We start from the raw sequence: 22,743 nt of genomic DNA, 5'->3' as shown, positions 1-22,743 counted from the left end.
TTCTGCATTAAGGGTGGATTGGGTGAAGTACTTCCTTATGTATGTTTGAAACCTCCTGCATACTAATTTCAGGGGCTGGCCCTGGGTGCTTGTGTTATGTGAAGTGAAAAATAACCCTTCCTGATTCCCTTTCTCCTCACCGTTCATGATTTCATCAAATAACAGGAAATCCACCGCAGACGGCATTGTGGCATCACTCCTGATTCCGAGCAAATCTACCAGAAGCAGCATCGCCCTCTCGAGAGCTGCACGTGGACGCGACAGGACCAGGCTGGAGAGCTCGAGTAGTTGTCGTGTAGCGCGAGTCGTGACCCCCTTGAGGGGTTTGATCCCGGGACGCGTTTTGGATTATCTGGTTCCAGCAGGAAAGAACATTTAATTTGCTTTTTATTTTGGAGAGCGCAAAACACAGTTTCAGTCCTCGCCTAGGTTCACAGTCCTAGCTTCACCTCACTTTCCTGTCTCGCCTTGTGCTTTAAGCTGTGTATATAGCCTGCTACGTCAGGAGGCAATATTCACAGCTGGGCACGCCCCTGCTGCTGCCTTCAGTTCAGAGCAAACCTTTGGCTAGGAGTCTAGATAGGAGAAACGTTATCTCAGTAACATTTGGCTGGTATACAAGTGATCATCAAGCAGCGAAAAAGCTCTTCGGTATTTCGTTCTCTGGTTGTAGCTCAGGGTTTGCTTGAGTGCCAGCGAACACCTGACTCTCCCAGCCAGGGTCAGATCTGAAAATGCCTAGTGATGCAGCTCACCGCTGTTGCTTTGCCTTTCTATTGATGAGTACAGCAGGCTGTGAGTGGGGCGAGTCCCACCAGCCAGGGGGTGAGCCTTGCCTTTGTGCTTCTAGGGGGTTCTCCAGGCATTTGCAAACCAGAGGAAAAGAAGCAGGCTGGGGAACTGCTGCAATTTGAACCAAAAATCTCCCGTGTATTAGACAGAGGAGTGAACCAGCTAAGCCAGAGTGCCTAGTGCTGACTATACGGGCCACTGATTCCGATGGCCAAAGGATAAAAGCTGCTGAGCCCGAGAAATGTACTGGTTTTTGCACGTGGCTTTTAATTCCCCGTGCCCTTCCAGTAACTCCTCATTCTGTCTGCAAATGCCATTTCTGTCCCTCCGAGGTGAGCTGAGGGGCAGGCAGGGGTTTTCAACCCCTAAGCAGTGAGGCGGATAGGGTGATTGCTGCAAAGCAGCCAAAGGGGAAAAGAAGGTGACATTGTTAAAGGGGAAAATCAGACAAAGAACTCAGGCTGCCAGCCGGCCCAGGGACCTGAAAGGGTGAATCCGAGGAGTTACACTTTCTGCTAGCACCTTGGGGATTCCCGGCGGAGCTCAGATGCAGCATCTGTTCTAATGCCTCACAGTCTTGCTTTTGTTTTCCACTGAATTTGTGGGCTTCCCTTTGCCATCTTTGGAGAGGTTAAATTAACACAATCCTCCCAACAGAGCCTCTCGCCAGGACTCTTATTTTAGAGTGAAATTTTGTTGGTGTCATGAATGATAAATTTATTATGAGGATTTTGAGACAGGCCTCTAGACCTGCTTACTTCTGTGTCAAGGGCTGGAGGAAATAAATCTACAAGTAGCAAAAATGGAATTAGCTGAAAACACGACGTAGTCGGCAGGATTCGAACCTGCGCGGGGAGACCCCAATGGATTTCTAGTCCATCGCCTTAACCACTCGGCCACGACTACTTACTGTATAGGGTTAATTGCTTCTTTCTAGGTGGTTAGTCAGGCACTTTAAGGGCCAAATCCTTCTAGTATTTCCCCCCCCCCCCAGGCTGTATTAGTATATGGACATTAAATGCCCTGCATTCTAAACACCCTTCACTAAGCTTTTCTCACAAACCCTCACAAGAAAATTGGGCCATCTCCGGCTGTCAACCGCTATTGCTGTCCCCCAGCACTGTTGGTACCTCATTGTGCTCCCTCAAGTCGTGTGTGTGGGTTCATTTATTTCCTCAGAAACATGGTCTCCAAAGCGTTATTGAAATGTTCGACGTTTAATAAAGTGACCCAGGAAATCCTTACCCGATGGCACAGAGACGTCAACCTTGACCCCGCGGGAACGTGCCTGGGACACTGTTGCTCTCCTGAACTACACACAGGTGAAGACAGGTCGTATGGCTGGCCGGTTAGCTCAGTTGGTTAGAGCGTGGTGCTAATAACGCCAAGGTCGCGGGTTCGATCCCCGTACGGGCCACGCACCTTTTGCCCTTCTGCCACTCGCCCTTGCAAGGCAGGAAAGCCTCTTCGTTTACCTTTCGGGGCTGGAGGGAACAAGCTCCTGCGTGGAACAAAAAGGACAAACGAAAGGGTACAAGCGCCTCAGCTAGCACAGGGGCTCGGGCAGCATGTACAGTGCCAGCTTAGCCCCTTCCCGCCACGGCAGCTGGAGGGCCCCTGGCTGTGCGGCCGGAGGTGCAGTGGGCTGGGCAATGTCCCCCTTTCCCCTCCGAGTCCCAGTTCCGGCTGGCAGAGTGAACGGTGATTTTTCGGGGCTCAACGCTGCTGGGAGCTCAAGTAGGTGAATTATCTCCAGAGCGGAGCCTGCTTTGCTAAACTCCTAACCTCCTCCCGCGGCCAGAGATGGGATCAGCGTGACCGCTCTGCGCTCTCGCTTTCACACTTTCCTCTGGTTGGTCGGTTAATGGCAGCATTGAGGTGACTTGCAGGGGGAGACGTTTTCGTTTGTCCTTTTTGTTCCATGCAGGAGCTTGTTCCCTCCAGCCCCGAAAGGTAAACGAAGAGGCTTTCCTGCCTTCCTTCCTTGCAAGGGCGAGTGGCAGAAGGGCAAAAGGTGTGTGGCCCGTACGGGGATCGAACCCGCGACCTTGGCGTTATTAGCACCACGCTCTAACCAACTGAGCTAACCGGCCAGCCATACGAAGCGCTCCGTAGCTTTCCGCTCTGAAGACAGCCACGCTATCACGGGCGACTCCTCATTCCGCGTCACTTCGCGCAACCAAAGCCGCTTTGTTAACCCTTTGAGGACAGGGCTGTGGACGGGAGAAGCAAAACTGCTCACCCAAGTGACAAGGGCTCACAGGTCAGGACAGCATTTCGGGGGCGATGGCAGGGGGCAGGAGCTCAGCCCCTCTGAACTCCCTTCATAGCTGCTTTGAAATGACCTTTCTTTTCAAAAAGCACATCCCTGATTTGTTCTGAACGCGGACACGTCAGGAATCTCCTCCATCGTGGTTCTGGCCGGCTGCTCTATGGAAGTCCGGCGAGCAAAGCTGGGAGCCCGACAGCCTGGACCGCCTTCCACGCACGCGGCCCGGCGGCAGCCAGGCTTTCCGAAGGGCAGGGCGCCTCTCCAGCAAGGCCCCAGGGACCCCTGAACGCCAGGACTGGGAGGAAGGCGCGGAGCTCGCCCTGGGCACGCTGCCCGAGCGCCTGCACCCGGCAGGCAAGCGCAGCCTGGAGGCGGGGGCGCGAGCCGACTGCTGCAGAGCGGGGACAGGGGGCTTGTCACGCCCTGTAGAGGCACAAAGAGCGGCCCTCCAATTTTGCTAAAAGTAGCCGCTTCTACCAGGCAAACACGGCCTTTCGGCTACCCCGTCCGAACTTGCGACCACCTGGTGCGGGGGTATTGAATCCGGAGGGGTGGGGGACAGCCGGCACAATTTGCTACCTCCTTGCACATTTGCGATTTTATGTCTTTGATTACTGAGGTGCGCTGTCTCATTTTGTGTGCGAGTATGTCTCAAGGGAGGTGAGACTTTGGGGTACGGAGGGCAGACACGATCCCAATTTGATACCACACTGGCCCATTTCGTTTGCTACCGCCTTGCTCATTTGCAACGGATGGATTTGATTATTGAGCTATGCGGTCTAATTCTGTGTGCGAAGGGAGGTGAGACGCTGGGGAACCACGCACAGACCACAGCCAGTCAAAGGGCTACTTCCCGTGGTAGCAAATTGGGCCAAAAATGAAGCCAATCGATCAGTACTTGCTGCCCGCGATCCTGCCCCCCACTCCAGTGATAGCGAATTCGGAGGTTTGGGAGGAATCGGCAGAATTTGCTACCTCCCTTGTTGATTTCCGATTGATCTATTTGATGATTATTCAGGGGCGGGGTCTCATTTTGTGTGTGAGTATGTGTAAAGGGAGGTGAGACTTTTTCATCCCAATCAACCCGCATGGCAACCCCTGCACTGGGAGAAATCTCCAGGGAGCTATTGCATCCCCCCTTTTTGCTGCCGGAGTGGCATCAAGAGGCTGATTAAGTGGATAAAGTCTCTGCCAGGGTGGCCTTAAAGCAACTGTGTTCCACGATAGAAACCCTTCTTTGAGATCCTGATGATGAAGGAAATGCCACTCTACCCCCAAGCCCCTATATTTGCAAGCACACCAGGTGGCTCATCCCATGGGGTAACTATTACCCCAAGCTGAGCTCCCCGCAAAGCTGAGCCCACCCATACTGTCCCCTTTGTGTCGTCACACCGGTGTCTTCCCACACAAACTTCTCTGTTCCTCTTCCCCTCCCACTGTGTCACTGACACGTGGACATTGAGCAAAGTCCCCGTCCCACTCCAAACAGGGCCTACTGTGGTGCGACCTGCACTTGGAAACTCCGCTTTCTTCCCCCTGCTGCTGAGCATTCCATGGGATGCCAACATGGTTAAGTTGTTTGTAAGTCTGCTCACCTTCCAGCCCCCTCCAAGTGTCACGGTTTGTCGTGCTCCACATTGCACAAAGGAATAAAGTAAATAAGAAAAAAAAAATGGAGCGGCGAAGACGCTTGTGCTTAACTTGGGGTGCTGCTGTTGTTACACGGAAAGCCGTGAAGACTGGTGAAAGAGCAAGGAGTGCTGTTGCATAGCGTGGATTATAAAGCACAGTCACATGGGCAAAGCAGGTCTCTTGGAACGTGGCGCAAATTCAAAAAACAATCTCACTCCTCCCGAGTCCAGTGGTAAGAATCTATAATATCAGCAGCTGTACCTCATCATATAGGCTGGTGAGGTGGGAGGCGCTGTGTAGCCCCCAAAGGTGGCCTTTGCTGGGCAAGAGCATGCGAGGAGGGCCAGGGCTTTTCCCAGGGCTGTTGCTACAGCCAAAGCCTTTAGGAAGCTGATGAGAGCAAGGGGTGTTATTGCCTGGTGGGGCTCATGGTATGGTGTACACTGCCCGGAGCTGGTCCCTTGGTGCTCCGTACAGTGGCTAACCTTAGAATCATAGAATCGTAGAATATCAGGGTTGGAAGGGACCTCAGGAGGTCATCTAGTCCAACCCCCTGCTCAAAGCAGGACCGATCCCCGACTAAATCATCCCAGCCAGGGTTTTGTCAAGCCTGACCTTAAAAACTTCTAAGGAAGGAGATTCCACCACCTTCCTAGGTAACGCATTCCAGTGTTTCACCACCCTCCTAGTGAAAAAGTTTTTCCTAATATCCAACCTAAACCTCTCCCACTGCAACTTGAGACCATTACTCCTTGTTCCCATTACTCCTTGTTCTGTCATCAGCCACCACTGAGAACAGTCTAGAGCCATCCCCTTTGGAACCCCCTTTCAGGTAGTTGAAAGCAGCTATCAAATCCCCCCTCATTCTTCTCTTCTGTAGACTAAACATCCCCAGGTCCCTCAGCCTCTCCTCATAACTCATGTGTTCCAATCCCCTAATCATTTTTGTTGCCCTCTGCTAGACTCTTTCCAATTTTTCCACATCCTTCTTGTAGTGTGGGGCCCAAAACTGGACACAGTACTCCAGATGAGGCCTCACCAGTGTCGAACAGACGGGAACGATCACATCCCTCAATCTGCTGGCAGTGCCCCTACTTATACACCCCAAAATGCCATTGGCCTTCTTGGCAACAAGGGCACACTGTTGACTCATATCCAGTTTCTCGTCCACTGTAACCCCTAGGTCCTTTTCTGCAGAACTGCTGCCAAGCCATTCGGTCCCCAGTCTGTAGCGGTGCATTGCATTCTTCCGTCCTAAGTGCAGGGCTCTGCACTTGTCCTTGTTGAACCTCATCAGATTTCTTTTGGCCCAATCCTCCAATTTGTCTAGGTCCCTCTGTATCCTATCCCTACCCTCCAGTGTATCTACCTCTCCTCCCAGTTTAGTGTCATCTGCAAACTTGCTGAGGGTGCAATCCACACCATCCTCCAGATCATTTATGAAGATATTGAACAAAACCAGCCCCAGGACCGACCCTTGGGGCACTCCGCTTGGTACTGGCTGCCAACTAGACATGGAACCATTGATCACTACCCGTTGAGCCCGACAATCTAGCCAGCTTTCTATCCACCTTATAGTCCATTCATCCAGCCCATACTTCTTTAACTTGCTGTCAAGAATACTGTGGGAGACCGTGTCAAAAGCTTTGCTAAAGTCAAGGAACAACACGTCCACTGCTTTCCCCTCATCCACAGAACCAGTTATGTCATCATAGAAGGCAATTAGATTAGTCAGGCATGACTTGCTCTCGGTGAATCCATGCTGACTGTTCCTGATCACTTTCCTCTCGTGTAAGTGCTTCAGGATTGATTCCTTGAGGACCTGCTCCATGATTTTTCCAGGGACTGAGGTGAGGCTGACTGGACTGTAGTTCCCAGGATCCTCCTTCTTCCCTTTTTTAAAGATGGGCACTACATTAGCCTTTTTCCAGTCGTCCGGGACTTCCCCCGATCGCCATGAGTTTTCAAAGATAATGGCCAATGGCTCTGCAATCACATCCACCAACTCCTTTAGCACTCTCGGATGCAACAAATCCGGCCCCATGGACTTGTGCACATCCAGCTTTTCTAAATACTCCCTAACCACTTCTTTCTCCACAGAGGGCTGGTTACCTCCTCCCCATGCTGTGCTGCCCAGTGCAGTAGTCTGGGAGCTGACCTTGTTCGTGAAGACAGAGGCAAAAAAAGCATTGAGTACATTAGCTTTTTCCACATCCTCTGTCACTAGGTTGCCTCCCTCATTCAGTAAAAGGCCCGCACTATCCTTGACTTTCTTCTTGTTGCTAACATACCTGAAGAAACCCTTCTTGTTACTCTTAACATCTCTTGCTAGCTGCAACTCCAGGTGTGATTTGGCCTTCCTGATTTCATACCTGCATGCCCGAGCAATATTTTTATCCTCATCCCTGGCCATTTGTCCAATCCTCCACTTCTTGTAAGCTTCTTTTTTGTGTTTAAGATCAGCAAGGATTTCACTGTTAAGCCAAGCTGGTCGCCTGCCATATTTACTATTCTTTCTACACATTGGGATGGTTTGTCCCTGTAACCTCAGTAAGGATTCTTTAATCCTTGGTATGGTATGGTGTACACTGCCCGTAACTGGTCCCTTGGTGCTCTGTGCAGTAACTAACCTTGCTCCTTTCCTCATTAGTATAGTGGTGGGTATCCCCGCCTGTCACGTGGAGACCGGGGTTCAATTCCCCGACGGGGAGGGTGACCGCTTTTTGAATGGGGGACAAAGAAATGCCGAGCCCGGCCAGCACATTTCTCGCTGCCTCCTTCTATGGCGACTTCCGTTCACACCCCACAGTGCTGATCTTCACCTCCACAGAGACAATTACCTCGCAAGGCCACCCCCGCCTGCTTGCCCCCGCGAAAGCCTCTACATGGCCTTCCGCCACTGGGCCCAGCTTCAGGACCTGCACGTGGGGGCACGTTTCATAGTGGCAAAAGGAAATACACTGGCCAGGGGCATGAGGACAAGTGGGGAAGGACCTGGTCAAAGGGTGGAGGAAGAGAAAAAAACGGACAGGCATCAGGCTGCCCTCCTGTCTTTTTTCCTTTTGTTACGATTTTACCTGTGACAGCAGTGGGGTGGCTTAAGAAATACCTGTGGCCATGGGTAAGGTTGGTGGCCGCCCCGAGAGCGCAGAGCTGAGCATTTTCCACTCAGCTGTGGCATCAGCTAGCAGCTGGCCGTGGTCGTATAGTGGTTAGTACTCTGCGCCGTGGCCGCAGCAACCTCGGTTCGAATCCGAGTCACGGCATCCCTTTTCGACGGGGGATACCCGGCCGCACACCCAGTGGCTCAGCCTGATTGCGTCCATTTGCAAAGAGCTGGCAGCTGGTCCCTAGTTTCTGCTTGGAAAGCAAAGTCCATGAGGTACATCCATGAGCAAAAGAGTAAGAGGAATTCTTCATGGGCACTAGTGTCCAAAAGCAGGGTATTCCACCCCGGAAACCATGGTGTTTCGAATGTCCGGCCACTGCGCATTGAAAGGAAGGATCTGCGGGCCTGAGAAGCTGCAGCCCTCCAGAAGCTCTTCAAAAGCCAAAGGGTCCATGGGTGAGTTTGTGATTTGTGAGTTTGTGAAGTGTGGAAGCGGGAAGGTAGAGAGACCCAGTTGTGAGAGGAAAAAGGTGCTGGGCAGCTCGTCGGTGAGGGCAAGGTCCCAGGCAGGTGTTGTGGGATGAGCTGTGTAGCCCCCAAAGGCGGCCTGCTGGGCAAGAGCATGCAAGGAGGGCCAGAGCTTTTCCCAGGGCTGTTGCTGCAGCCAAAGCCTTTAGAAAGCTGAGGAGAGCAAGGGGTGTTGTTGCCTGGTGGGGCCCATGGTATGGGTGTACCCTGCCCTTAGCAGGTTCCTTGGTGCTCTGTGCAGTGGCCAGTCTTGCCCCTTTCCTCGTTAGTATAGTGGTGAGTATCCCCGCCTGTCACGCGGGAGACCGGGGTTCGATTCCCCGACGGGGAGGGTGACCTCTTTTTGAATGGGGGACAAAGAGATGCCGACCTCGGCCTGCACATTCCTCGCCGCCTCCTTCTATGGAGACTTCCATTCACACCCCCCAGTGCTGATTTTCACCTCCACAGAGACAGTTACCTCGCATGGCCACCCCCGCCTGCTTGCCCCAGCGAAAGCCTCTACATGGCCTTCTGCCACTGGGCCCAGCTTCAGGACCTGCACGTGGGGGCACGTTTCAGACTGGCAAAAAGAAATACACTGGCCAGGGGCCTGAGGACAAACGGGGAAGGACCTGGTGAAGGGGTGGAAGAAGAGAGAAAAACGGATAGGCATCAGGCTGCCCTCCTGTCTTTTTTCCTTTTGTTATGATTTTACCTGTGACAGCAATGGGGAGGCTTGAGAAATACCTGTGGCCGCGGGTGAGGTCGGTGGCCATCCCGAGAGTGCAGAGCTGAGCATTTGCCACTCAGCTGTGGCATCAGCCAGCAGCTGGCCGTGGTCGTATAGTGGTTAGTACTCTGTGCTGTGGCCGCAGCAACCTCGGTTCGAATCCGAGTCACGGCATCCCTTTTTGGTGGGGGATACCCGGCCGCACACCCAGTGGCTCAGCCTGATTGCGTCCATTTGCAAAGAGAGCTAGCTGGTCCCTAGTTTCTGCTTGGAAAGGAAAGTCCATGAGGTACTTCCATGAGCAAAAGAGTAAGAGGAATTCTTCATGGGCACTAGCGTCCAAAAGCCGGGTATTCCACCCCGGAAACCGTGGTGTTTCGAATGTCCGGCCACTGCGCACTGAAAGGAAGGATCTGCGGGCCTGAGAAGCTGCAGCCCTCCAGAAGCTCTTCAAAAGCCAAAGGGTCCATGGGTGAGTTTGTGATTTGTGAGTTTCAGGAGTGTGTGAAGTGTGGAAGTGGGAGGGTAGAGAGACCCAGTTGTGAGAGGAAAAAGGTGCTGGGCAGCTCATCGGTGAGGGCAAGGTCCCAGGCAGGTGTTGCGGGAGGAGCTGTGTAGCCCCCAAAGGCAGCCTGCTGGGCAAGAGCATGCGAGGAGTGCCAGGGCTTTTCCCAGGGCTGTTGCTGCAGCCAAAGCCTTTAGGAAGCTGCGGAGAGCAAGGGGTGTTGTTGCCTGGTGGGGCCCATGGTATGGGTGTACCCTGCCCTTAGCACGTTTCTTGGTGCTCTGTGCAGTAGACAGTCTTGCTCTTTTCCTCGTTAGTATAGTGGTGAGTATCCCCACCTGTCACGCGGGAGATCAGGGTTCGATTCCCCAACGGGGAGGGTGACCTCTTTTTGAATGGGGGACAAAGAAATGCCGACCTCGGCCTGCACATTCCTCGCCGCCTCCTTCTATGGCGACTTCCGTTCACACCCCCCAGTGCTGATTTTCACCTCCACAGAGACAGTTACCTCGCATGGCCACCCCCGCCTGCTTGCCCCAGCGAAAGCCTCTACATGGCCTTCTGCCACTGGGCCCAGCTTCAGGACCTGCACGTGGGGGCACGTTTCAGAGTGGCAAAAGGAAATACGCTGGCCAGGGGCATGAGGACAATGGCCCAACCAAACGGGGAGGGACCTGGTCAAGGGGTGGAGGAAGAGAGAAAAACGGACAGGCATCAGGTTGCCCTCCTGTCTTTTTTCCTTTTGTTATGATTTTACCTGTGACAGCAATGGGGAGGCTTGAGAAATACCTGTGACCGCAGGTGAGGTTGGTGGCCGCCCCGAGAGCACAGAGCTGAGCATTTGCCACTCAGCTGTGGCATCAGCCAGCAGCTGGCTGTGATCGTATAGTGGTTAGTACTCTGCGCCGTGGCCGCAGCAACCTCGGTTCGAATCCGAGTCACGGCATCCCTTTTTCGTGGGGGATACCCGGCCGCACACCCAGTGGCTCAGCCTGATTGCGTCCATTTGCAAAGAGAGCTAGCTGGTCCCTAGTTTCTGCTTGGAAAGGAAAGTCAATGAGGTACATCCATGAGCAAAAGAGTAAGAGGCATTCTTTCTGGGCGCCAGCATCCAAAAGCAGCGTATTTCACCCCGGAAACTGTGGTGTTTTGAATGTCCGGCTACTGCACGTTGAAAGGAAGGATCTGCAGGCCTGAGAAGCTGCAGCCCTCCAGAGGCTCTTCAGAAGCCAAAGCGTCCATGGGTGAGTTTGTGATTTGTGAGTTTGAGGAGTGCGTGAAGTGTGGAAGCGGGAGGGTAGAGAGACCCGGCTGTGAGAGGAAAAAGGTGCTGGGCAGCTCGTCGGTGAGGGCAAGGTCCCAGGCAGGTGTTGTGGGAGGAGCTGTGTAGCCCCCAAAGGCGGCCTGCTGGGCAAGAGCATGCAAGGAGGGCCAGGGCTTTTCCCAGGGCTGTTGCTGCAACCAAAGCCTTTAGGAAGCTGAGGAGAGCAAGGGGTGTTGTTGGCTGGTGGGGTCCATGGTATCATGTACCCTGCCCTTAGCAGGTTCCTTGGTGCTCTGTGCAGTGGCCAGTCTTGTCTCTTTCCTCATTAGTGTAGTGGTGAGTATCCCTGCCTGTCACACAGGAGACTGGGGTTTGATTCCCTGATGGGGAAGGTGACCCCTTTTTGAATGGTGGACAAAGAAATGCCGAGCCCGGCCTGCACATTCCTCGCCGCCTCCTTCTATGGCGACTTCCTTTCACACCCCGCAGTGCTGATCTTCACCTCCAGAGAGACAATTACCTCGCAAGGCCACCCCCGCCTGCTTGCCCTAGCGAAAGCCTCTACATGGCCTTCTGCCACTGGGCCCAGCTTCAGGACCTGCGCGTGGGGGCACGTTTCAGAGTGACAAAAGGAGATACGCTGGCCAGGGTCATGAGGATAATGGCCCAGAGTGATAAGAGTGTGACTTTGAGGCGTGTCTGAAGTGTGAAAGCGGGAATGTGGTCAGAGGAAGAAGGTACTGAGCAGCCCGTCACTGAGGGAAAGCTCCCAGGGAAAGGTGAAAAATTGGGAGAAAGGCTGCAGCCTCTGAGAGCACTGAGATGAGTGGGTTTGTTCTGTATTCTGGGTGGTGGCCATGAGTGCATAGTCATTCATGCTCTTTGTTGTGTCCATAGCAACCTTTAGTCGAATGCGAGGTGTAGGCTCTCTTGATACATGTCGTGAGTGGATGCTTGTGAGAAGGAACAGGTCCTTTCTCCCAAAGTGTAGCCTCGAGTCTCTATTTGGACAGGGTTACAAAGGATTTAGATACAAATATGTTCAGCTTTCTCGCCAGGTCTGAACTTCAGGGACTGAGTATGCAGATCTTCAGAACTTATCTCCAAGGAGGGTTCTAGCCTAGGTCAACATCAATACGCCTTGGTGCTTATCTGGTAACTGATATGTTCGAAGACCTCAGAAATAATAACTAGCTTATTCTCAGAATCTCTTCTACAAATGGCAAAACTGAGGCACAAAATGGGGAAAGGAATCTCCGCAGGGCAAATAGGGAGGCAGTGACAGATCTCTAGAACTAGAATTCAGGGTTTTCACTCCCACTAATGTGCTGTGACCACTTGGTCATGCTGCCTTTTCATTATGAAGGAAGAAATCAAACCAATATTATGAACAGAGGACAGAACCAGAACCCCTGGCCACTTCTCTGAGTTGTAATATCAAGTAATAGAGGTGTAGATTTGGTAGGCTCCATCCACTGTTCTCCTATGATCTTGTGGGGGTGTCCAGGTAGAGCATAGGGGAGGAGGAGGTTACGCCAAAAATAATGAAAGAACATAGGGCTGGCCTACAGGATGTAGCTGGATGGCATATCTCCCTTGAGGTATTCTGGAGACTGATACTTACACAGTTTTTTTATAGTGCCGTGGTAATTGTCAGCTAAAAGGAGTAACTTCTTTCTCTGCACAATGAAACACTATAGACATTGGAAAGTGTGACCTCTTCTAATCAGCAAGGGACAGTACTGTGCAACGCACACACAAACACAGTAGCAGATGCCACTCAGACTAACCATCCCAACATAATGTTGCAACACTAGGTGCAACAATGTCTTAATGTCACTGGAACTTTTCTAAGTGCATGAATTACAGGTGGTACTTGTGAGGTCATCTTTATGGTTGTGCTTACCTGGAAAGCAGTTAAACCTTCAAATACCATCTTGTATTCTTTAAATATATCCCAATGTCCTTGTGGTTCTGCCTTTACCATCCTCTTTGCACTAAGTTTAAACTTGTCACAGCCTATCCGCCCAGTATGGTTTATGAGTCAGATTATACTACTTGAAATTCCAGCAAATTTTATATCCCGATACACATAATCCCGGTTGCATTTACCACCTACTTGCAGTTTTTCTGCTGAATAGGTTATTGATACTCAAGCTGTGAAGTGGTTTGGCCCTTAAAGTGTTGTATAATTTTACAGACATAACACTGGCCTGTGGTTGTGGATTGAAAAACTCAGGGGTTTGTGATCATTAATGAGCAAATCCACATTCCACGCATGCTTGGGAGGCTCAGTACTCAGCATACTGAGGAACAGCTCTTATGAATGCTCATCTGCTTCTGTGAGGGTATACATCTCTTTGCCATGGGACTCTTCCTTTCCAGAATTACACATTTCGGGAAAATGATTGTGTTTGCCACATCTTCAGCATTCTTACCCACACGCATGGCAGTTCCTTATGGTATGGCTACAGCCACATTTCTAACAACCTTTAATTGCCTCTGACTGCTCTTTTTTTACTTATATTGATCTCAGGCTTGTATTAGCAGCAGGATGCCCTCCAGTCCATGACTGCTAGTCTGGGTGCTTACTAAAGGCAGATTTATGCTGCAATGTGTGCACATATTTTTCTGGTTCACCCAGCCCCTTTGATAGTGTTGCAGTCATTTCATCAGCATGACATATATCCACAGCACATTCAAGGGTTAAAGTAAGCTGTGTCTACACTACACAGCTTTTAGCGACACGGCTGTGTTGCTACAGCTCTGCTGCTAAAAGTCGGTGCTGTGTATGGCTCTACTCACAACAAAAAACTTCCACCTCCACCGTTTGCGTTGTCAGCAGGAGAGCACTCCTGCCGACAAAGCGTAGTTCACACTGGTGCTTGTCGTCAGCAAAACTTTTGTCTTTCAGGGGATTTTTTTTTAACACCTCTGAAAGACAGAAGTTTTGTCATTCAATTGCCAGTGTAGACATAGCCTTAGTTTCCTTCAACAACCTAGCTTTCACTGAGAATGGCACAATACTACACACAACGTGGTCTTTAATGAGCGATTCACACACTTCTCCAAATTTGCAAGATTGTGCTGCCAGTTTTAAGCAGTCACATATTTGTTTCTACTTTCCCCATCTGTCTGACTTCTGGTGAAAAATCAGTGCCTTTCACGTGATATTTCTTTGAGGTGCACAGTATGCCTCCAACTTATTCTTTCAGACCTGTATTTTTCTTTCTTTGCCACATCATCAAATTGAAAAGTATGAAACACCTATCTTGCTGCTTCCTCTGTCACAGAAAGAAACAATGCTATTTGCAGCTGTTCATCTTTTTTGTCTGTGCCACTTGCAATGCTGTACCGCTCAAATCCTTGCTCCCACCTTCTCCTGTTTTCTGCTCAATTTCCTTCAAACACTAAGTTTCTTGGAGGCTTTAGCTGGCCCATTTTAAAAAAAACCCAACTCTTACCATTATAATATAAAAAAAAATGCTGAAGACTTTTTTAAGTAACAGTAAATACTTTATTTAACTTGCTGCTGAGAACTGTACAGAGTGGTGTGGCTGGCCTGCCTGCCTGGCTCCAGTTCCAATTTGCAAGCAATATGATTCCACTGATAAGGCTCACTACATAATGATTCCCCCCATAAAACACCGGGTCACTTTGGTTCCTACGCCAAAGTTTCTACTACAGTAGAACCTCAGAGTTACGAACATCTCGGGAATGGTGGTTGTTAGTAACTCTGAAATGTTCGTAACTCAAAACGTTATGGTTCTTTCAAAAGTTTACAACTGAACATTGATTTAAAGTAGCTTTGAAACTTTACTATGCAGAAGAAAAATGTGGCTTCTAACCATCTTAATTTAAATGAAGCAAGCACAGAAAAAGTTTCCTTGACTTGTTAAATCTTTTTTTAAAACATTCCCTTTTTTTTTTATTAGCTTACGTTTAACATAGTATTGTACTGTATTTGCTTTTTTTTTTTTTTTTTTTTGTCTTTGCTGCTGCCTAATTGTGTACTTCCAGTTCCAAATGAGGTGTATGGTTGACCGGTCAGTTCATTATTCTGGTATTCGTAACTCTGGGGTTCTACTGTATCATTACAGCGGTGACCAGAAACCATTAGTTCAAATCATTAACTACAGATTAAAGCTTTATGACCGTTAAACCACAAATTACCAACATCACATGTCAAAATATACAAAGTAAATAGCCTTAAATCAAATTCTAGTAAATTCTCAAGCAGCATATTTCTTTCTCTGCCTTTCTGGAAATTTCAAATATTATTGATGGAAATATTTTTCATCAGTTTGTGTGCATGTGGTGAAATCAACATTTACTAACATTTACCAATAAATATCTAATCCTTCCAAGCCTAACTACAGACGGACTTCCTTTGTTTCATAAATCCATTAGTTTTAAATGCAAAACATGTTTTGAAAAACTTTTTTTCTTATCTATCCAGCACTTTTAAAGTAGTTTTATTTAATAATTTAAAAAAAAATACTGGTTTTGTCCATTTGTAATTGGGGTGACAGGGCACTACCAGCAGCACCCCAATCACTGCCATGGCTACAGTCTAAAGAAAGCTGCAGGCCCAGCTGGAGGACCCTTTTTATTGTGGGATTATGAGCACCTAGTGGTAATCATTGGCTAATAAAGTAATTGGGAGGATATAAGTGGAAGGCACAGGAAGCAGGCGGCTGGCTTAGAAGGTGAGCCTGGGTTGAGGAGTGAAGGCTGTGGGGAAGTCTCCATTGCACTCTTACTTGGTAAGAAAAAAAATAAATGCCCACTTTGGTGAAAGATAACCTCGTGTGTGTTTGTGACCGTGAGACTACCCATGAATTGGCCAGGTAATGAAGTACAGTAGGTAGCAATTCAGGCACCCTGTTGTTATACCAATAAAATAAAAACCAGCAGGATCTTATTAAAGGGGAAAAGGCAAAATACCACATTTATTGTGAATATAGAAAGAATCATAGTAAGCAGTTAGTTATAGCTATAACATTCCATTCAATTTCATATTTATTCACACAATCATTCATACAAACACACACACACAGGTTCTGCAAGGTTGTTATTATAGTTACCAGCCTTAGAGTTGCTCATGCCAATCCACTGGCCAGGTGGCCTGGATATGAGGAGGGAGCAGGGCCTTGTCAGATGCTCATCTGATGCTCCTGGAAGTTGGTTTGCAGAATCAGACCCCAAAGTTCTCACTTTCTCGAGTCCATTTTTATAGGAATTTCTTCCTATGGCAGTCTATGGGAATTGCTTCATCATGCTGTTGCTGAATCAATCAGCAGATGGCACATTCCTGACGGCTCCGTACTGCCAGATGTTATCTTGTTCTTTGGTTCTCCCATCCTTGAGGCTGTTGGGTGGATTCCAGTCTGCCCTCCGGGGGTCCTCTGGTTATTTCCACTTGATGCCTTCTTTGGCCGATCGACACTGGATTCTTAGGCTGGCACCTCCCTGATCATTCAGTTATTATCCACGCCAAGCATCCATCCACTATCTCTATTTTAATCACAATTGTTAACAAAGTGAGATGAATACAACAAAAGGGCGAGGAGTCTCTGGGTGCTGTTTCTGTTGTTACAGAGTAGTGCTTTGAGTCTCTCTGTGTGAGTAGTTGTTGTTACAAAGAATTGCTTTGAGAACAGACTCTGTCTTAGAATGTACTAACGCAATTAGCAGCTTGCAAGTTTCACACATAGAGGGAGAGAAACAGTACCAAAAACCAAGAGACCTCTTAATTAGTGATAGCCTGGAATTTAAACTATGGGGAATCAAACTCATTTGTGATTTTAATACAGAACTTCTTTAATGTGATCCAACAATGATGATTGTAGTATTAAATTGCTTGTTTAAAATGGTTTAAAACTTATACCTGTATTAAATTGCTTGTTTAAAATTGTTAAAAATGTATATAATGCCTTTTGGACCCCTCTGCCCACATCAGGGTCCTCCATTCTTTCCCCCATGCCGGCAGGCCAACATGCGCCCTCATTCCCACTTCCCTGCATGTCCTCTAGTCCCCTCGTCCTCCCAGGACAGCGGTTCTGTGTGCCCTCACTCCTCTAAACCAGGGTCCTCCTATCCCCCGCCCCCAACCACCAGAGGAATGTCCCCATTTGCCCATACCAGTCTCCCCAGAGGTTCTGCCAGGGGTTGTGTGACCCCTTTCCCCCCCGTCCCTCCACAGCAGAGTCCCCCATTCTCCCTACCTTGCCAGGTGCTCCATGCGTCTCTCCACTTGTCTTCCCTCCCACAGTGGAAGGGAGGTGTGGAGAGCAGGCAGAGTAGGCCGCGGTTGGGGTGAATGTCAGCCTCTCTTGATTTCCAGTTTGTACCGACCCTTCCCTCCTTGCTCTAATCCCCCTAATGGCCACCCTGAATAGTGGCTCTCACTGCACATCTCCCCCTTTCTGAGAAGGGAAGGATGATCAAACCTCTATCCAAACTTTCCATGAAAGAATGACCTAGCGAAGGAATTGCAATACCAACACAAACCCAGACTCACCAGCCCTAGGGAGGCCAGGGTTGACTGCCTGAACCTTCAGCCACCTTGTGCCAGCAGTATTGCCACCTCTCTCTGTTTTTTTACAAGCACCATGCTTTGGGCAGAAGCTGCAACGTGATGCTGGAAGATGCTCCAGGCCTCTAAAACAAATTGGAGCCTTCCTGCTCCTCCCTGCAGCACCCACCTAGAAGTAGCAGAATGGGCTGAAGAAGAACCGCTGAAGCTGCCCACTCCAGCCTGGCAAAGGGGAAAAGGGACCCGGCTGCAACACCCAGCCTTGCAGGGAGCGTGTGTGTGTGCAGATCCTGAGGAGGAGCAGAGGTGAGGCTGGGAGTGCTAGGGGACGGGCTGGGTGGGGGGCTGAACCGATAGCAGTGGGGGCAGAATTAATTGCTGATCAGGAGGTGGACAGCTGTGGGGGTGAGAGCAGCTGCAGAAGGGGTCAAAAATCATCTTATCCAATACCTCTGGGAGAGTGGGCTACACTGATTGTCACCCACACACACTGGGATGGATAGGGGGAGTTCAAAAATCCAGACAGACCAAAAAAACCCCACCATATAGTATTTAAAAAAACAAAAACTAATCATGATTTTATGGAGGTCCAGAGATTTTTGACCTTTTGAGGCTTGCAATAGTGGGACCTAGCTATTGGACCATGTTTCCTGTCCCCTAGCTGGACATTTCCCAATCCTCAGGCTCACTACCTAATCACCATGCACTCGCTGTTCTTTCAATCACCCCTTCCTGCCCCCCGCCCCGACACCTCTTTCAAGATCTGTCATTAAATCCTGATAGTTGGGTGCACGTCAGCCTCTCTTCTCTGTTCCCCCCAGGAAGAATCACAAACGTGGTCCTGCCCCAGCTGCATGAAAGTGCAAGGAATGAGGTGCCCGTCCCACAGGCAAGGTGCAGGGAGACTCTGGGCATTAATTTGTACAGATAATTTGCTAATATTGAAGGACTCAGGTTTCAGAAAATGGAAGGCCAGGGCCAGATTTACACCTTATGGGCCCATGGGCACAGGATCTTCAGCACCCACCCTGCCTACAGCTGACCTTCATGTTGCACACAGTTTTTGAGATGTAAGGCGCCCCTAGTACACCAGTGCCCCTAGCATGGGTGGCCAGTGACTCGGCCGTTGGGAGAAGTTACTCCCCAGCCCCTCCCCTTGTGCCCAAAGCCCCTTCCCTCCCTTTCTACCCTCTCCTCTCCCCCACCCCGCAGGAGCCAAGAACACCCCCACAGCGGCCCCCTTCCCAGCCCCAGCAGCTGCATGGCCCCAGTGCCCCTGGCTCCAGTGCAGTGAGCGGCATGGCCGCAGCTCCCCCACTGGCCCTCGTGTACTGGGCGGTGCGGCCGGAACGCCCCCCAGCCTCGGTGTGCCTGGTGGGCAGCATGGCCTGAGTGTCAGCATGGCCTGAGCCAGCCTGGGCCAGGGCAGAATGCCAGGAATGGCAGGAGGGGACCTGGAGGCAGAGTGTGGGCAGGCCACGCCAGGCTGTTTGGGGAGGCACAGCCTCCCCCAGCCTACAATACTTGTCGCCCATGGCCTCTAGGCACATGCTTTGTTGCAAGGATAGGTTCCTGGGTTAGTGGTTCTGTTGTGTGGTGTGTGGTTGCTGGTGAGTATTTGCTTCAGACAGCCCCCCAACCTGAAGCAAATACTCACACACCACACAACAGACCCACTAACCCAGGAACCTATCCTTGCAACAAAGCCCGTTGCCAACTGTGTCCACATATCTATTCAGGGGACACCATCACAGGGCCTAATCACATCAGCCACCCTATCAGAGGCTCGTTCACCTGCACATCTACCAATGTGATATATGCCAGCAGTTGCCAGCAATGCCCCTCTGCCATATACATTGGTCAAACGGGACAGTTTCTACGTAAAAGAATAAATGGACACAAATCAGACGTCAAGAATTATAACATTGAAAAACCAGTCGGAGAACACTTCAATCTCTCTGGTCACTCGATTACACACCTAAAAGTTGCAATTCTTCAACAAAAAAACTTCAAAACCAGACTCCAACAAGAGACTGCTGAATTGGAATTAATTTGCAAACTGGATACAATTAACTTAGGCTTGAATAGAGCCTGAGAGTGGATGGGTCATTACACAAAGCAAAACTATTTCCCCATGTTTATTCCCCCCTCCCCCCCCACCCCCACCCGACCACCACCAGTCCTCAGACGTTCTTGTCAACTGCTGGAAATGGCCCACCTTGATTCTCACTACAAAAGGTTCCCCTCCCTCCCCCCCCTGCTGGTAATAGCTCAGCTTAAGTGATCACTCTCCTTACAGTGTGTATGGTAACACCCATTGTTTCATGTTCTCTATGTATATAAATCTCCCCACTGTATTTTCCACTGAATGCATCCGATGAAGTGAGCTGTAGCTCATGAAAGCTTATGCTCAAATAAATTGGTTAGTCTCTAAGGTGCCACAAGTACTCCTTTTCTTTTTGCGAATACAGACGAACACGGCTGCTACTCTGAAACTTGATTGAATACTGGGGATGCTGTAAATCACTCAAAGGGAAAAAGCATGATGAAACTGATCTGGGGAAACACAGCCAATGCACTCAACCTTTGAACTGCTCCAGAGAGATGAGGAAGCAAAAGGCATAGCTCTCTGGCTAGCCCTTTGTGGGAATTCTTGCCGAGGCTCACAGCAGTGTGTTCATGGGGGCTGTTATAACCATTCAGATTTCCTTAGTGAAGGGATTTGGATTAACACAACAATCCCAGCAAAGTCTCTCTGTTGGGGCTGGGTGACCCATTCTTTAGCGCTTGTCTACACTACCGCACGGGGTCAATCTAAGATATGCAACTTCAGCTACGTGAATAGCGTAGCTGAGACAGCTGACACTCTCTCCTTGACTCCAGTACTCCACCAGAATGAGAAGCACAAGCGGAGTCGATGGGAGAGCGCTCGGTCCATTTATCGTGCCAATCGACCCCCGCTGGATCGATCACTGGCCACTGATCTGGCAGGTAGTGTAGACAAGCCCTTAATTTGCTGATATCACTGATGATAAAGTTTCTTGAAAATTACATAGCAGCATGTGAAATGGCCTCTCTTTTGAAGTAAGGCCTCTTAACTGCTGGGTTGAAAATGGTTATGGGAAAAGCCAGGAGAAGTGGGAGTGGCTGCTTGTTTCTGTAGCGTGGGGGAAATAAAGCTGCTGACAGCAGAAATAAAACTAATTGGAACAAACAGCTAGTAGAATTCAAACCTGTACCTTAACCCTTCTCAGCCATAACTACTTGGTACAAGCAGGTACTTGCTTCCTTCCTGCTGATGTCTCTGCAGCCTGGTTCTTTCTGTGAAAAATATATCCATACTTTTCTTAGCTCTAGCTCTTACTAACCTGAAGCTACATTTCAGCACGTCAAGGAAGTCTCTGAAATTTCATCAAAATTCTCTTTTAGTTTGCTAATTTTAAATACTCAAGACTTAAAATGTGGAGGAAAATATTTAGGGGAAGGTGAGCTGCTGTCTACTTGGAGAGAATGTGTGGGTTTACAAGGAGGGAGGGAAACTGAGGAAATCACATTAATTCTTCTTAATAATTCACTGATTGAAAAACTCAGATCTCTTCCCAGCTACCTGTCTCCTAGAGCAGCCTAGGAAATGCAGGGTTCCATGCTGGTAGCTTGTGGCATTTTCTGTTCAGAGAATAGGGGACTTCCCTCATCTACAATACTTGCTGGTTCTGTTTCCCTTTAATCAAAGAAATTAACAGGCTGCTCTTGCCTAATGCAATCCATGGAGTAAAATCCTGGAGCAATGGATAACTCTCTCCAAGGTCAAGGCTGGGATGGAGCATTATCAGCAGTTTTATCCCCTCTAATTTCACATTAACTCAACTGATGGTCAACTCTGTCTTCGGCACAGTTATGTCAGAGAAGAATTCACCCCCCAGTTTAGGGGTCCTTAAGTTGAATGTTGGAAATATCAGAGGTTCTCTTTTGCTAAAGCTTCCTAATTTTAGCAAAGTGGGGGAAGTTACATCTCAAGAAGAGATTGGTGCAGCAACTCTACCTTTAGCTCTCTGAAGGATGAAGCCTTGAATAATCTCTGGGAAGCGTGATAACCCAGGATCTCCTGTTTACTAAGCAGGGGCTTCTAGCGCTACCAGCTGGACCCTCTGACCTGGTATTCCATGGTAAATACTGCAAGCCCCAAATGTCATTATTGAATGCTTTCGTGGCTGTTCAAAAAATGAAGAGTTAAGTTTTCATTATACTTAATGCAAAGTCACATTGATAACACCCCATGCAAACATCAGGGTTACGACAGTCAGGAACATTAAGATAAGTGGATGGAGAGGACTGATTCTGTAGATCACCCCTCAAAAAAAACATGGTGAACTTCATATGGGGGAAAAAAAATCAGCTAATGAAATCAACTTGTCCCAGAGAGATCAAGGGAAGAATGTAGGGCGGAGCTAGCCAATCTAGTCCTTGTGGTTACTGCCAAGGCTCAGAAACCCCCACTATCTAACATGCCTTGTTTCAGCTCCAGTTGCTGGGCTCCCTGCACTTAGGGCAATTAGATAGTATAATCTTCCCAGGAAAGCCTCCATCTAGAAGGGGCATCTTGTCTTAGAGTAATTTGCTCGTAGCACTAGTTATGAAAATCAGACCTTCCTCCCTTTACAGCATCAGCCAATATGTAGCAAATCCTATACGTTTATTGCCAACCCCAAGTGATCAAAACAAATGAGTCAGCTGCGAAATATCAGGAGTGGCATAAAAGTCACAGAAGTTGGGTTCTTTTTATTGGCATTCTGGTTTCTGAACCTTAGAATTACACTCTGTTCATGGTTTCAGGCTTTTCTCTGGAAGCAGAAATTCTCCGGTAACCACTTGCCCCCGAGAGCCGGGGCTTTAAGAAAACCACCAAATATCATAAGCTTGATGATAAAATTGCAAGGGCTAACAGAGAACTCGGCTTGTGCTTACCATGGCACTCACACTCCTATTTGTAAATAGGATTAGAATAAATTGTTTAGTACACTAAAAAGTAGATGATACGTCTGAGGGAAGGGAGCAGAAGGAGACTTTGCCGATTGGAAGGCATGAGATGCACGTCCTCGGGTTGGGGGTTCCACGACCACCGCTCCCAAGAGAAGGAAGCGGGTGGTGGTGGTCGGGGACTCTCTCCTCAGGGGGACTGAGTCATCTATCTGCTGCCCCAACTAGGAAGACCGAGAAGTCTGCTGCTTGCCAGGAGCTAAGATTCGCGATGTGATGGAGAGACTGCCGAGACTCATAAAGACCTCGGATCGCTACCCCTTCCTGCTTCTCCACGTGGGCACCAATGATACTGCCAAGAATGACCTTGAGCGGATCACTGCAGACTACGTGGCTCTGGGAAGGATAAAGGAG

General features: G+C 49.3%; 5 non-coding genes across 5 annotated transcripts; 3 read left to right on the top strand and 2 right to left on the bottom strand.

Annotated features, from left to right (window-relative positions):
* Positions 1 to 1,616: 1,616 nt before the first annotated feature.
* Positions 1,617 to 1,698, bottom strand: TRNAS-AGA (transfer RNA serine (anticodon AGA)). Its single transcript has one exon. It is a non-coding gene; the product is annotated as a tRNA-Ser (tRNA).
* A 437-nt stretch (positions 1,699 to 2,135) lies between these two features.
* Positions 2,136 to 2,209, top strand: TRNAI-AAU (transfer RNA isoleucine (anticodon AAU)). Its single transcript has one exon. It is a non-coding gene; the product is annotated as a tRNA-Ile (tRNA).
* Positions 2,210 to 2,811: 602 nt separating this feature from the next.
* Positions 2,812 to 2,885, bottom strand: TRNAI-AAU (transfer RNA isoleucine (anticodon AAU)). Its single transcript has one exon. It is a non-coding gene; the product is annotated as a tRNA-Ile (tRNA).
* Positions 2,886 to 8,592: 5,707 nt separating this feature from the next.
* On the top strand, positions 8,593 to 8,664 carry TRNAD-GUC (transfer RNA aspartic acid (anticodon GUC)). Its single transcript has one exon. It is a non-coding gene; the product is annotated as a tRNA-Asp (tRNA).
* A 483-nt stretch (positions 8,665 to 9,147) lies between these two features.
* Positions 9,148 to 9,219, top strand: TRNAH-GUG (transfer RNA histidin (anticodon GUG)). Its single transcript has one exon. It is a non-coding gene; the product is annotated as a tRNA-His (tRNA).
* The last annotated feature ends 13,524 nt before the right edge of the window (positions 9,220 to 22,743 follow it).

The sequence above is a fragment of the Lepidochelys kempii genome, chromosome 1 (genome assembly GCF_965140265.1).
Source record: "Lepidochelys kempii isolate rLepKem1 chromosome 1, rLepKem1.hap2, whole genome shotgun sequence".
NCBI lineage: Eukaryota > Metazoa > Chordata > Testudines > Cheloniidae > Lepidochelys > Lepidochelys kempii.
The sequence above is the reverse complement of the archived record's forward strand: the minus strand, read 5'-3'. Positions and strand labels throughout refer to the sequence as shown.